This window comes from Rattus rattus, chromosome 3 (assembly GCF_011064425.1).
Source record: "Rattus rattus isolate New Zealand chromosome 3, Rrattus_CSIRO_v1, whole genome shotgun sequence".
Taxonomy (NCBI): Eukaryota; Metazoa; Chordata; class Mammalia; order Rodentia; family Muridae; genus Rattus; species Rattus rattus.
The window spans coordinates 196,385,060-196,399,887 of NC_046156.1; the positions used below are offsets into that span (position 1 = coordinate 196,385,060).

The window sequence follows — 14,828 nt, forward strand, 5'->3', positions numbered from 1 at the left end:
TGGCAAGCTCAGACTTCCACACGCAAATGCTCACACGTACACACACATACACACTTATACAGTGCACCCACAGGAACATGTACACATGAGCACACAAATGCGATCATAATAGAGCCAGCTATGGGTTCAGAAATAAAAATTAGACCTTAAGTCTTTTTCTTAACAATCTGCAGTCTTTCCCCTCCCTCCTTTCTCTCTCTGTCTCTCTCTGTCTCTCTCTGTCTCTCTCTGTCTCTCTCTCTCTCTCTCTCTCTCTTTTTCTTTATCTTCAATTTTTATTGGTTATTTTATGTATTTACATTTCAAATGATCCCCTTTCTCATTTTCCCCTCCAGAACCCCCCATCCCATCCCCAATCCTCTTGTTTCTATGAAGATGCTCCCCTCCCATCCATCTACTTTCACCTCACTGCCCTGGTGTTCCCCTACACTGGGGACTCAAACCTTCACAGAACCAAGGGCCTCTTCTCTTACTGATGCCAGATAATTCCATCCTCTGCTATATAGGTGGCTGGAGTCATATGTACTCTTTGGTTGACTGTTTAGTTCCCTGGAGCTCTGGGGGGGGGGTCTGGTTGTTTTGATATTGTTGTTCTTCCTATGGGGTTGCAAACCCCTTCAACTCCTTCGGTCCTTTTTCTAACTTCTCCTTTGGGGGTCCCTGCACTCAGTCCAATGGTTGGCTGTGAGCATCTGCCCCTGCATTTGTCAGGCTCTGGCAGAGCCTCTCCACAGACAGCTATAACAGGCTCCTGTCAGCAAGCACTTCTTGGCCTCAGTAATGATGTCTTGTTTTGGTGTCTGCAGATGGGATGGATCTCCAGGTGGGGCAGTCTCTGGGTGGCCTTTCCTTCAGTCTCTGCTCCACACCTTGCCCCTGTATTTCCTTTAGACAGGAGCCATTCTGGGTTGAAAGTTTGGAGATGAGTGGGTGGCCTCTCCTCCAACTGAGGGCCTTGCCTAACCTCTGGATATAGTCTCTACAGGTTCTCCCTTCCCTTTGTTGGGCATTTCAGCTAATCTCATCCCTGTTGGGTCCCAGAAGTTTTCTACTTTTTATGGGAAATACTGAGGATGTCAAAATTTTAAAAGTAGAGATTTAAGAACACAAAAGTTGTTTGTTTTCAAAGAAACAGTGGTGTTGGGAAGAAATACGAAAAGCAATGTTCTAATCCAATCAGCCACTGTAGGCCAGTGTAGCAAGAAGACTTCACAGAGAAGAAACTGTCAAAGGCAGTCAGTGTAGGACAAGGATTTTCAGGGGGAGGACATGGCAGGGATGAGAGGGACAGAGAAGTGACAGAGGTGGCACTGGAAGGGGACCAAAGGAGCACGGACATGAAGGGACAGTGTTTAGAGAGGAGTCTGAGAAGGCGGCATTAGTGAATGAGGAGGAAGAAGCAGATCTGCCTTTCTGCTCTCTGAGCTGGGAGAAGCCCAGCTAAGCAGTAATCCTCCTGCTGCGTTTCTGCAACTGGAGACAGGAGTGGCAGCTCACACGTCTGCCAGTCTGTGGGACAGTTGAGATTGAACGCTTACTTGCTATAGACCGACTTGGGGTACGAGTGAGAAACTGTCTCAAGCCGAAACAATCAGTAAAGCAAGCGACAAACAACAAAACAAACTGGGGGTGGAGCTGGGTTGGTGGGGAGAGTTCTAGTGTAGCACACGCAATCCCTGGGTTCCATTGCTAGCCCTGCATTCCAAGTGTGATGGTGCTTGCCTGTTACCCCAGCACTCAGGAGGTGAAGGGAGGCGATCCGGAGTTCAAGACCAGTTGAGATGCTGGAGACCATGTCTCCAAACCCAACAGGATCCGCGGCAAACTCAATTGTGATAATAAACAGCTACATCAGGTGAAACTGGAAACTAAAGTTCTTCCACCCTACCCAGCACTCACTGCTGAAGCTCTGACACACCTCTCCAGACACCTTTGCTGTACTCAGACTACACTCAGTTACTTTTTCAGATCCTGAAGGCTCCTCCTTTGCAAAGACACCGTGAAATGCTTGCATTTTTAGAGAGGATGCTTGCAGTTCACCACGTGCTTCCTTTTGTTGTTCCCCAAGACCAAAATATTGCTTCACAATGCCCAAGGGTAAGGTACAAGTAATTAAATTGATAAATCTTTTTACTGGCAACCCTCCAAGAATATAGGTACATTCATACCCCAGAGTTAAAAATAAAATACTTTCTCTTTGGTATTCAATGCCCTGGAAATGCCAAACAGCTTCGTGTTTGTATGTATATCTACTTGTAGCTGGGGAATTAGTTACAGAAAATGTACTCTCTTGTGGCCTGGATAATATTACTTCTACAAATTAGAAATAAGGAAAATGTCACAGAGACATGAAGAAACAACTTAAATTGCATGTGAAGTCATGGTTGAATGGGACCCTCCCTACCACGCACCTGTATATGCACACATATACCCATGCCACATTCTCCCACCCACACATACACCAAAAGCCATTACAATTTCAGAAAAAAAGGGGCCTGCTTTTGTATGGAACTATAATAAATAGTAATGCTCATAATAATTTATGAGTATCCCTACAGAGAATATTCCTACAGAGTTGGGAGCTTGTGCCATTAATTAAAAAGCAATAAAATAGTCCCTTAAAAACTCTAAATATTTCTCAAGTATGATTGCAGAGAAAACATATATCAAAAGATACAGAACATCATGACAGAGTGGAACTTTGGAGGAAAAAAGTAAAAAATTTAAGACATATGTTTAATAATTTTAAAATGAAGTAAAATATAAATTATTTAATATGTAGCAAGTGCTAATTGTTAGGCCCATGGTTTCCTTAAAACATCTTTAATATTATAATTTTCCAGGGAGACATTTTCATAGTTCAGAAAGCAATTATTCCTTGAATAAAAAGTACTATATAAAGAATAACTAGCTCTCTCCTCCAGCCCAGCAAGATGCCCAATGGAAAGAAGGCCAAGGGGAAGAAGATGGCCCTGGCCCTCGCCGTCGTCAAGAATTGGGAGACCAAAAAAGTGGTCAATCCTTTGTTTGAGAAAAGGCCCAAGAACTTCGACATTGGGCAGGACATTCAGCCCAAAAGAGATCTCACACGCTTCGTCAAATGGCCCCGCTACATCATGCTGCAGCGGCAAAGAGCCATCCTCTCTAAGCGGCTCAAAGTACCTCCTGCCATTAACCAGTTCACCCAGGCCCTGGACAGGCAAACAGGCTTAAGCTCGCCCACAAGTGCAGGCCAGAGACAAAGCAAGAAAAGAAGCAAAGGCTGCTAGACCGTGCTGAGAAGAAAGTTGCTGGCAAAGGGGACGTCCCAACAAAGAGACCCTCTGTCCTCCGAGCAGGGGTCAACACAGTCACCACCTTGGTGGAGAACAAGAAGGCTCAGGTGGTGGTGACTGCCCATGATGTAGACCCTGTTGAGCTGGTGGTTTTCCTACCTTCCCTGTGTCGAAGGATGGGGGTGCCCTACTGCATCATCAAGGGAAAGGCCAGGCTGGGGTGCCTGGTCCACAGGAAGACATGCACCGCTGTTGCCTTCACACAGGTTAACTCAGAAGACAAAGGTGCTCTGGCTAGGCTGGTGGGAGCTATTAGGACCAATTATAATGACAGATATGATGAGATCCGCTGCCACTGGGGAGGCAACATCCTGAGTCCTAAGTCTGTGGTTGGCATTGCCAAGCTGGAAAAGGCAAAGGCTAAAGAACTCGCCACTAAACTGGGTTAAATGTACACTAAGTTTTCTGTACATAAATATAATTACAAAATTAAAAAGAATGACTAATATTGTTAAACATTCCTTATACGACCGCAGTATTTCAAAAGGTTGCATCTTTACAGTTCTATGATAAGCCTTCCTGCTCATTATTGATATGGGATGCCAGTCTGATGGGTTCTGGAGCCAACTAAGATATGAACCCCTTGGCACATTTTGAGGGAATTTTCTTGACTAGGTTAATTGAAGTGGGACAAACTACCTTAATGTGAGTGGCAGCATCTAAGACGGTCTGAGGGCAAAGCTTTTGCTTCATGCCTGTTTTCTTTCTGTCCTGTTCCTTGGCCCTGTAGCTTCTGCTCCCACTGAAAATGTTGCTGTCGTCCTGCGCTGCCATCAGAACCCAGCTTCTGGGACCTTCCAGCTCCATGGAAGGCCAGCGCTTCTTTGGGAGTCATTGCCAGGGTGGGAGAGCTACAGCACCTAGTCCTGTGGATTGAGAAGCTACGTATTCTCAGCCTCTTCCCTGCAAAGACAACCCTTACTGAACTACTGAAGCCGTAAGCTATAAGCCAATTCAATAAACTCCCCTTTCACAGGTATTAACACTGTCAATTCTGACCCTCTAGAGAACCCTGACTCTTCACCGTGTCTTCCCATTTTAAACATATGACCATTCCAATGTGTTGAGGAAAAAAAAATATATATATGTATATTCTTAAAAACTCTAAATATTTCTCAAGTATGATTGCAGAGAAAACATATATCGAAAGATACAGAACATCATGACAGAGTGGGACCTTGGAGGAAAAATGTAAATATATATAATATATATATATATATATATATATATATATATATATATATATATATATATATATATATATATATATACATTCCCCCAAGGGCTGCTTAACCAGACTGTTCCTTTGTTGTGGTGAAGACATAGATTAAGAACAAAAAAGAATATTTAAATGACTAAAATCAGAAATGGAGCTAGATATTTTGTTTGAAACCGGAAGTCTCATTATGTTGTCCAGGATGGTCGAGAACTTTTGGACTCAAGAAATTCCATCGCTTTAGCCTCCTTAGTAGCTACAAACATGTGACACCACACCTCTGTTGGAAAAGGGTATGGTGATGTCAATTCCACAGAAATAAAACTTATAACAAAGGAAAAGGTTCACTTGGAGGTCAACAAACCGGATTACTTAGATTAAATAGACAGGTCCTTGGGAACACAAAACTTGTGAAGACTGAAGATATTGATAACGTGATCAGATCTGTATATAGAAATGGAGTTGACTAAGTAATAAAGATAACAATCTGGAAAAGAAAACCAGTGCAGCAAATCTGACAAAACATTTAAAGAAGAAATTAGACAAGCCCTTCTTAAATCTTTCCAAAATAACCAAAAAGTTATGTCTTAACTTATTCCATGAAACCATCACACCATACCATACTCAGCAAAACACACCACAGAAAAAGAAAACTAGCAGGGCATGCTGTTACATGCCTATAATCCCAGTGGTTGGGAGACACATGCAGGAGCATCAGAGTTTGTGGTCAGCCTGCGTCATATGGTAAGACACTGTTTCAAAGAACTGAGAGTGAGAATAGATCTTAGTAGAGAGGTGTTTACTTAGCAAGGTCCCGGATTCAATTCCTAGCCTCAAGAGGGAAGGGGAAAAGGAGGGGAGAAGACAGAAAGCAAAAGGAAGGCAAGTGGGCAGGCTATAGACTGATGGAAACGCCTTATAAATAGTAACATAAGAACTGTTTTGTTTTTCCAAAACAAAGTCTCACTATGTATCCCTGGGTGCCCTGGAACTGACTACATAGACCAGGCTGGCGTCAGGCTCACAGATACTCCTGTCTCTGCCTCCCAAGCGCTGGAATTAAAGTCATGTGCCCCTATGCCCAGCTGGCATAAGAATTGTTAACACAATTTTAGCAAAACAAATTCAGCAGCATGTTAAAAACACTCTGCATAATGGCCAACTGGTATTTATTGCTGGAATGCAAAATAATTCAATCCATGCAAATTGGTTACTAGAATATACTGCATTGATTTAAAAAAAAAAAGCAAAATCTTACATACTCATCTGAGTTGAGGCAAAAATTTATAAAGTTTAGCATTGTTTTGTGACTCTGAAATTCAGTTCAGCTGTTCAAGACTTAAAGACCAAGAAGAAATGAAAGCTACCCCATGGTGCTAGGGGCCACATATTAAAAAACTCAGCAAACATTATACTTCATGCTATGTTTGCCCTGTTAAGATGGGGGCAGGCAATGATGGCTGCTTTTGCTACTGGTATTCAGCATGGTACAGAGCCTTACGTATCAGGTACATCCTCTACCTCTGAATAAAAACCCCAGGCCTAAGGTGCTGTTCATACCCTCCCTACTCTGTAAAATTCCCCCAAAGACTGGCTGTTGGTTCTAGTTGAGTTTGCCAATGGGAACACCAATAACAGGTCTGAGAACAAAGAAGGGTCAGGTTGATGGACGGTGCCTTCCTTGGCCTCTTCTGTTTTCATAGGGACTGTGCCATGCCTCAAAGCTTGTCCAAAGCCCACCCACACCTTGGTAAAATTCTTCTCCACAGATCGCTACATTTATATAACTCAGTTTCCTGCTGGGATCCTAGAAGAAGAGATAATGAGGGAGGGAGGTTTGCCCAGCTCAAGAATCTAGCCCTAAGTATTAGATGCAGTAAATTGATTTTTCTAGAGTTCCAAGCATGGTTCTCTTTCAACCGCATGACAACAGATTAAAAGGCAAGCCATAATACCAGCCTAGAATTTCCAAAGTTCCCAACCATTCCCTTGACTTAGACAGCCCTTTAACTTGAACACACACTACCTGCCTGTCACACACCCAACCAGACTAGTAGCTGGGTGCAGACATCTGGTGGGAACGATGACGTTTGGGCTGTTGGTCTGTAAGAAAGCAGGCTTCAGAAAGGCTCAAGGAGCAAGCCAGTAGGCAGCACTCCTCCGTGCCTTAGGCTTCTCTTCCTGCTTCTCTTCACAGACAGACTGTGATTCAGAAGTCTAAACAAAAGAGCTCCGTCCTGCCCGGGTTCCTTTTGACCATGATGCTTTATCACAGCAGCAGTGGAAACCACCACTAAGACAACATCCGTGTAAATCTGATCTCTCATGAGGAGCCCAGGTTAGCTTTTTCTACTTCCATTCCCAACAGAATACATGGTTCAGTACCAGGCATTTTACATGATGTGAAGGCACACCATGTCTGATCGCCTTGCTGATCGTTATAGTTTAAGAGTGAAATGTCCCTGACAGGCTCATGTCCCTAACTGGTAGTACTATTTGGGGACATTTTGGAATGTTTTAGAGATAGAACCTTTGAACCTTGCAGCCTGGTCCCATCTTGTTCCTGTTTCTCTGTTTCTAGCATGTGAGGAGCCCCGGGCACACACCTGGCTGCTGCACCTTCACTGTGCACATTCCTAACCCCGTGATATCTAGACCCCGCCCTCTAAGACGAGACAAAAGAAACCCACCTTCCATTAAGTTGTTGTTGTCATATATTTCGTTACAACAACAAGCAAAGTAACTAACATACCAGTGATCTGTGAATGTGACAACTTTCAGAGATGTGGCCCCAGCTAATTCTATGTGGACAGTCTGGACTTCCCATTGTTCTCCATTTCTTCTGCCACTGTTACTTACCTGCAAGTGACTTTAGAAGGAGACATCGATGACCCTTGGGCAACTTGGCTTCAATCTCTCCTTAAGTTTTTCCAAATGTCCACACAAAGATTATACACAAAGATGTTTCTTTTCTTAAGTGCTGAGGAACACACCGAGGGTATTAATTAAGTTAAACAGGTACATCAGCCATACCCCAACCTCGAGGGAAAGTTTCTTCATAATTTAAACTTGAATTTCCTGGCAATGGGCATTCCACATAGGAACATCATCTTGCTGTACTAGTTAATTATCTTAGCCACAGGGCTTAAATGTTTAGTTTTGACATTCTACTGTCCTACTGAGTAGCCTATCATAATCTAAGATGATAGTAATGTTTTTATAAGGCACAAAAATACATACTTTACCCACTCATCATGGGTGGGCAAAATATGGTTCCCGCTTCTTAAACTAAGGAAAAAGAGAGAACAAGAGTGTAAATACGGTGGAAGGAAGAAATTTGAAAGATTAACTCATGCATGATCTCTCAACTTTGCATATGATTTTTTTGTTTGTTTGTTGCAATTTACCTTGGGAGCCCGAGGCAAAAAGAGGCAGCTCTATCTGACAGGAAAGGCAACGCCCTTGCAGGTTTGCTAAAGACACCAGAGAAGGAGGACAAAAGAGCCCAGAGGTCAGGAGAGGAATTGAAGCTATAGCCCAGAGAGGTACTCAAGTCCCAAGTCATTGTATCTAAATAGAGAATGACCAGGTCCCTGACATAACTTGCTAGCAGGGCCAATATGTAGCCCGCTTTTGAGTCTTAGGGTATAGTAAATCCTCCCTAAGCTTTGTAGCTGTTCATGAAATCAATCCTGAGAACTTCAGCAGGTAAGGATTCTTGGTCTTCCGGGTTGGATTAAAGGGTAGGACTGTGAACACCTATGGGGTGGTGACTACAGGAAAGCCCAGCACAGATTCCTGAGGAGGAACTGAACAAGTATGGTCAGCATGTTTGGAATCTCCCACTACACGAGGAGCAACGGTGGGCACAGAGGCCACTGATAAGGAGTGCTGACTCCAGCACACAGGGCACCAAGCAGTTGTCACACAGCCTTCCCTGGATGAGCTTTACAGCTAGGTCCACCTGGGACCCTGGGCCAAGATCCAGACATGGTCCCTAGAAAGGAATCAAAGGTGGCTGTTATGTTTCCTGATTTTGTGGTTTTGGCGGGGACTTGTGTGTATGAATTCCTTGGGTTTTGTTTGTTTGTTTGTTCGGGTGGTCGGTTGGTCGGTTGGTTTTCTGCTTGTTTCTAAAAGGTTCGGGTAGAGTTGGGTGGATGGGAAGGATCTGGGAGGAATTGAGGGGGTAAAGAGTGTAATCAGAATATACAGATGAAAGCATTTTCTCAATTAAGAAAAAATAAAAGCAAAGCAAGCAAACCACCGAGACGTCTACAAGACCATACACACTTTTGAAAACTTTGGGACCAAGGAGGAGAATGGCGGCAGCTATTAGGGAAAATAAGCAATTGACTGGGGCCTGTCTAGGGTGGTGCAAGGCTTCATCTTGGGAAAGACTGTGTCTTTCCGCAGACTGCTTTCCAATGCTCTGACTCTTGTCTCTGAATCACACTTCCAGTTTTTCAAGATATATATGATGTTTGGTCCAGACAGCTATTCCTAATCAAAGTAGGCTAAGGAATGCAGATCACATAATTCCTATGTGGCTGCCACAGAGTTCCTGTTGGTGGGCATTGAAGGCATTCTTCAAAGAGCCAAGGGCCATGTGGACACCTCAAAAGTGGGTATTACTCCGTAGTAGCACTTGCAATAGTCATTTTGGACTGTTGGATCCTGACAACCTTGTTGTTAACTGTTTTTTTTTTTTTTTTTTTTTTTTTTTTTTTTTTGCATGACAGCCAGGCAGCCCAGATTTCTGTAACTAGCATATTTTGGAACATTTCAGAGAAGGAGAGCGAAATCCAGTAATTGCTCTGGTGAACCTGAGAAGAAATGAGCTGACAGAGTTTATGCACTTAGAATAGAGCTGACCCATAGCAGGGTCCACAAAATTAAAGCTTTGCTAGTGTTGCCAGTTTGGTATCGAGTCTTTTAGAAAATTATCAGTATCTAATAGTCAACAATGACAGAATCAAACTCTGGGAGAGTTTGGCACATCTACCCAGGTTTTATCATAGAGGAAGTACTGTGGTTGAATAAGGATGGTTCCTATAGGCTCATGTATATGACTGCTTAGTCATGAGGGAGTGGCACTATTTGAGAAGAATTAGGAGGTGTGGCCTTGTTGTAGGAAGGATGTTGTAGGATGTCACTGGGCCTTTCAAGTTTCAAAAGCCCAAGCCAGGACCAGGGGCTTTCCCTGCAGACCCGAATATAGAAAGAACTCTCAGCTACTTTTCCAATACCATATCTACCTTCATGCCACCATGATAATAATGGGCTAAACCTCTGAACCTGCAAGCCAGCCCCAAGTAAGTGCATTCTCTTATAAGAGTTGCTTTGGTCATGGTGTCCTTTCACAGCAATAGTAACCCTAACTAAGGCAGAAGATCATCCCCTGTTTCCTGTACGAGAAAGCAGGTTAATTATTATTAACAGAAGCATCTCAAACCACAGTGGTTCTCCATATTAAGTAACTGTTTCTACCTTGATGTAATTGCTCACTCAAGACATTTTCCCAGACCTGCTGGGCCAAGGGCTTTATTTGTTATCACTGTTCATTTGTTTGCAGAGCCGTAGATCTAACTCCGGGCCTCGATCTCTCTAAGCAAGTGCACGCATGCTGAGAGCTACATCTCCAATCTTGGATTCTGGTTTAAATGACAACATAGCCTTGGTAGGACACACCAACAAGAAACCAAGACAAGTACAACGGTGCCAGGAAACCTTCTGTGGCGGATCACAGGGCAGCCCCTTCCCTCCCTGTCCCTGCTGCTCTTGCCGTGACTGGCATGTTAGGTACGTTGGTAGGCATGTTTTGTCTGTTCTTCTTTCTCTAAATGTCCCACACCAGCAGCCCTGAGAAGCCCCACTCTGAGTTTTCTCACCCAGCCTGAGGCCACTGTGGCTTCATCAGTATTCAGGAGACCTTTGCTTTCTTTTCCTTCCCTTCCCTCAATCCTTTTAATCCTCTAGTTCAGGCAATTAGCTCTACAAATATTAGCTGCAATCAAGGTCTAGCACATGTGGTAATTTTCCCTCTAATAAATCAATCAATTCTTTCTATGAAGTGTTTTTCCCCTCTTACAGTCATTAGAGAATTACAATGCGACTTGAAGATCACCAGCAACTTGAATTAGTCAAGGAGTGTCAATCAAACTTGCCAGAGTTTGCTTTAGAGATAAGAAAAATAAGATAGTTTTACAAAGGTCTCTTGTCTGAGAATGGCAAGCCTCTCAGACCCTTGTTCAATTTCTCTTAGGGAGGTCCCAGACCACTATGAGCCATATGAGCCATATGGTAGAAAATAGAAACCAGTACTAACCAACGAAAACTCAGATAACATACACAGCTTTGCATTAGTCAACAAATGGATAACTGGAACAACTGTTATACAGAGTATCTAGGTAGTGTGCTGTGTTTCCATAGATAACCAGTTAGGACAGAAAAGAAACAATGATAATAACCAAGGACACATTTCAGCTCCAGAGAGAACTAAACATCCATAGAGGGCTTCTCAGAGCTGGAATAGAGGGCTCCAGAACGAGGCTGAGAAAGAGAGTCCCTGCCATGCGTGCAGTCTAGCAGCCCACTCTTCTTTGCGGTTTCATGCAAGTGTTCAGATGAGAACAGAGATTTCTGCTTAGAGATTATGTGAGCATCGCCAGTGTGGGCCAGGCAACCATGTTCACAAATCTACAAAGTGAATGGCAGAGAAAAGTATTGATTTAGCGAGGAACCCAAAGTCTGTCCTGCTACAACCCAGGCTACCCCGTGTTTTATACTCTGCATGGGATTGAGGGATAGGGAGCAGACATGGAGAGACTTTAGTCCTCATTTTCTTCCTTCCTCCTTTCTCTCCTCTCTCCTCTCTAGACAGCTGAATTAGCAGGAGGCTGGACGCTTGTACTAGAAGGCAAAATGGCCTACTATTGTGTTCTCTCCTCTCTAGTTCTCCAGTCGCTGAAAAATTATATCGTTATCCAGCACCTGAAAGGGGTCATGGGGGAGAGGGTGAGGCCCGGTTCCATTTTCTTATTGTCACCAAATGTTCAAATGAAAAGAAGTGAAGGTTTCAGTAGGATCCTTAGTGAAAACTTGCTGACATTAATGACTCAAATTCTCAGAGAGACTGCAAGGAAAACGGTGTCATCACTGTCATTCAAGCCATTTAAGATGAGATTTCAAAAGAAGGCTGTCAGCCTAATGACTGCCAGATTCCATTATATCATCCTCAGAGGGCGGATCACACACTACTATGCAGCCTGTGGGTGGTTGACATTAACAAATGAAAGGAAATGGCTCAGGGAAGAGGTGAGGTGGGCGTGAGTCCCTAGGGGAGCTGCCTTCCATGACCAGGATCCATCGCTACTGATCTGCAGATAGATAGTACCTGGGGGCAGACGCATCTCATCCTACTCATGGGGACAGTCAGAGGAGCCCATGCACTTGGTGCTGAAGGAGTGTGGGAAGGCTGGAGCTATAGATCTCTGTGCCTGTTTATTAATTTATCAGGAGAATATTCCTCCCTAGCAACCAGGATAAGGGCAGTCTTCTGGCTGTGTGCATTCCAGCACTGAGAAGCCTGGCTGATAATCAGAGGGGAATTAAGTGGCGAGTGAACGAGGGCAGCGGCATTCAACCTTGGCTGCACATTGCAGTCATCGGGTAATTCCGTGCAAAGGCCACCCTAAAATCAAACATGTCTGAGCGTTGGCTGAGGTGCAGATACCTCTGCAAAATGATTCCCATGAGCAGACAAACCGAGCATCCCTTGAGTAGAACAAAGGCTGTGGCTTTCGGTAAGTAATCTAAATTTGTTCAGTAAAGACCAAAAAAATTTCACTAACACTGTTTTATTAAAAAGAGGAAAATTTTTAACACGTAGTAGGAAGGATATCATTTTGGGATGAGGAACTAACTCGTTGTGCTGTATTTATTTTCTGTGTCTCTGCACACAGGAATCTCTTCACTATAGAAGGAGGCAACCCTAAGGGGTTAAACATTCAAATTACTTTCTCTCTCTTTTGTCAGAGTCCAACATGGTGGCTAGTGACTAGTTCCCTAGTCAGTGAAAAATTATATCATGATCCAGCACCTGAAAAGGGTCGCAGGGGAGAGGGCCAGGCCTGGTTCCATTCTCTTAGACACCTTTGACAGGTTTTTTGGCTAATTAAACCACTGTCCTATGCTAACTATTCCTCTCCTGCAACATTCTTTCTGAGGAGGAGTTAATATAATTGATTATGATGCAGTTTTTTTCCCCAGGCTTTAAAGATGTTCTGGTTTTTGATTTATTTGTTTTTGTTTTTCCCAGTTACCAAATGTGTTGATTGAATAAGCTGGATTCTATCTAGATACCTGCAAACTAATGTTTGGAGGATAAATGGAACACATATCCCCAGGTAAGTGAGTGCTAACCAGGCTCAGTGGGTTCCCCTCGCTTTGCTATGATGACTGACACCCTGAATCCAGTAGAGAATTCATTGGTGGGCCCAATTATCCGGGAGGAGCTCTTTGTTAAGTGTTAAATTGCATATAATAAAAGGCCTTACTTATATTTTAAAACCTTATTGTCCGTGCCTGTGTGGATTTTATATGCCAGTTTTCTGTAGCTGTGCTAGATGTTTTCCCGTCTGGTCCGAAGTGTTGGTATACCTTAACCAGTCAGCGTTTAGTTGTCTATCCTCACCAGTCAGGGGCTAGCAGGTTTTGAAAGAGCGTATCTATGCCCAAAACAGTTCACTTCTACCTCAAGACTGGGAGCCCAAAGTTCCCTTCAAACTATGCATAGTGAAGAGACTCACAGTAAAATTAATCAGCTATGAGTTTCCTTAAAGTTGTAATCTTACAGGCGGGTCAAGAGAATAGAAATTAGCCCAAGCACGGGGTCTGGGTCACGCCGGCAGTTCTGTTTGCCGATATCTGTATTCTCCAGAGACCTGAGCTATCCAATAGTAATGGACAACTCGGCCCTGGTACTTCCAACCCAACCCAGCTGAAGTACTTCCCTCTTTCCAAGGTCAGCACTTCACTTAGAACAACTTCCAAACTGCAGAACTCTGTTAATGGGTTCAAGGTGTTGCTTGATCTCTCTGGCCTTGATGTCTCTGTCCCTACAGTGAAATATGATCATTGTCATCATCATCGTCGTCGTCATCATCATCATCAGCAGCAGCAAACTTGCTATATAACAGATGAAATGCTTAACAAAGAATGAGAGTCAAGCTTGTACTGGAACTCAGAGCCCAAGATACATGAGATGCACAAACACTCAGGAAATAGTCTCTCTCTTGTATACACAAACACACGCGCACACACACAGACACAGAGAGAGAGAGAGAGAGAGAGAGAGAGAGAGAGAGAGACACACACACAGAGAGAGAGAGAGAATACACAGAGAGACAGAGAAAGAGAACATACAGAGAGAAAGAACACAGAGAGAGAGAGAGACAGAGAGAGAGAGAGAGAGAGACAGAGAGAGAGAACATACACAGAGAGACAGAAAGAACACAAAGACAGACAGAACACAGAGAGACAGACAGACAGGTGGAACACAGAGAGGGAGAGAGACAGACCATACAGAAACAGAGAAAAAGGGACAGAGACAGAGAAACAGAGCACACAGGCAGACAGGCAGACAGAAGAGACAGAGAAAGAGACAGAAAGGGCCCTTTTAGATTTGTTTTTCTCACAAGGATCCTCTCTGGGCACCCAGAGTTAAGAGACAGTCACTGAATTCCATGCTTGATCTTCGAGGACTCAATTCCTAAACCAAATACACCTTGCTACATAATATTGTTCCAGCCTTTGTCTCTTGTCTCTCAAATGGTTGTTTTCCCTAGAGACCTGCTCTTAGTGGATCTGTCTGATCACAGTGCTCCTTTCTACATCAGTGCACTTCTTACCTTTATAGACTTGGCTGCTCCTTGGACCAACCTTGCTCCCTTGCTGTCATACTGAGACAGCCAAATGCTCTCAAATGAAAGCATTTATAAACATGCATATTTGCAACCGTAACTCTGTGTTTCTGTGCCTCGAAAAGAGTTTGAATCAAATCCTAAGTAGATCCCATAGAAAATGTGGACGTGAGAGAATTGGGGGGTGGGGAGGGAGAAGAGATCAGGCCTTGTAGCTCTGGGATCGTCATGTCTACACCAGCATAATGGTTCACCTAACAAAAATGAAACATTTTAAAAACCAATCAATTATTATTACCTGTGCCAAGCCTCCCATTCTCCCACTGCTGAGAGCAAGCAAAACCCAGAAATAAA

The 14,828-nt window shown here is 43.6% G+C and overlaps 1 pseudogene; it reads left to right on the forward strand.

Annotated features, from left to right (window-relative positions):
- The first annotated feature begins 2,927 nt into the window (after positions 1 to 2,927).
- LOC116895669 lies at positions 2,928 to 3,724 on the forward strand (annotated as a pseudogene).
- Positions 3,725 to 14,828: the final 11,104 nt, after the last annotated feature.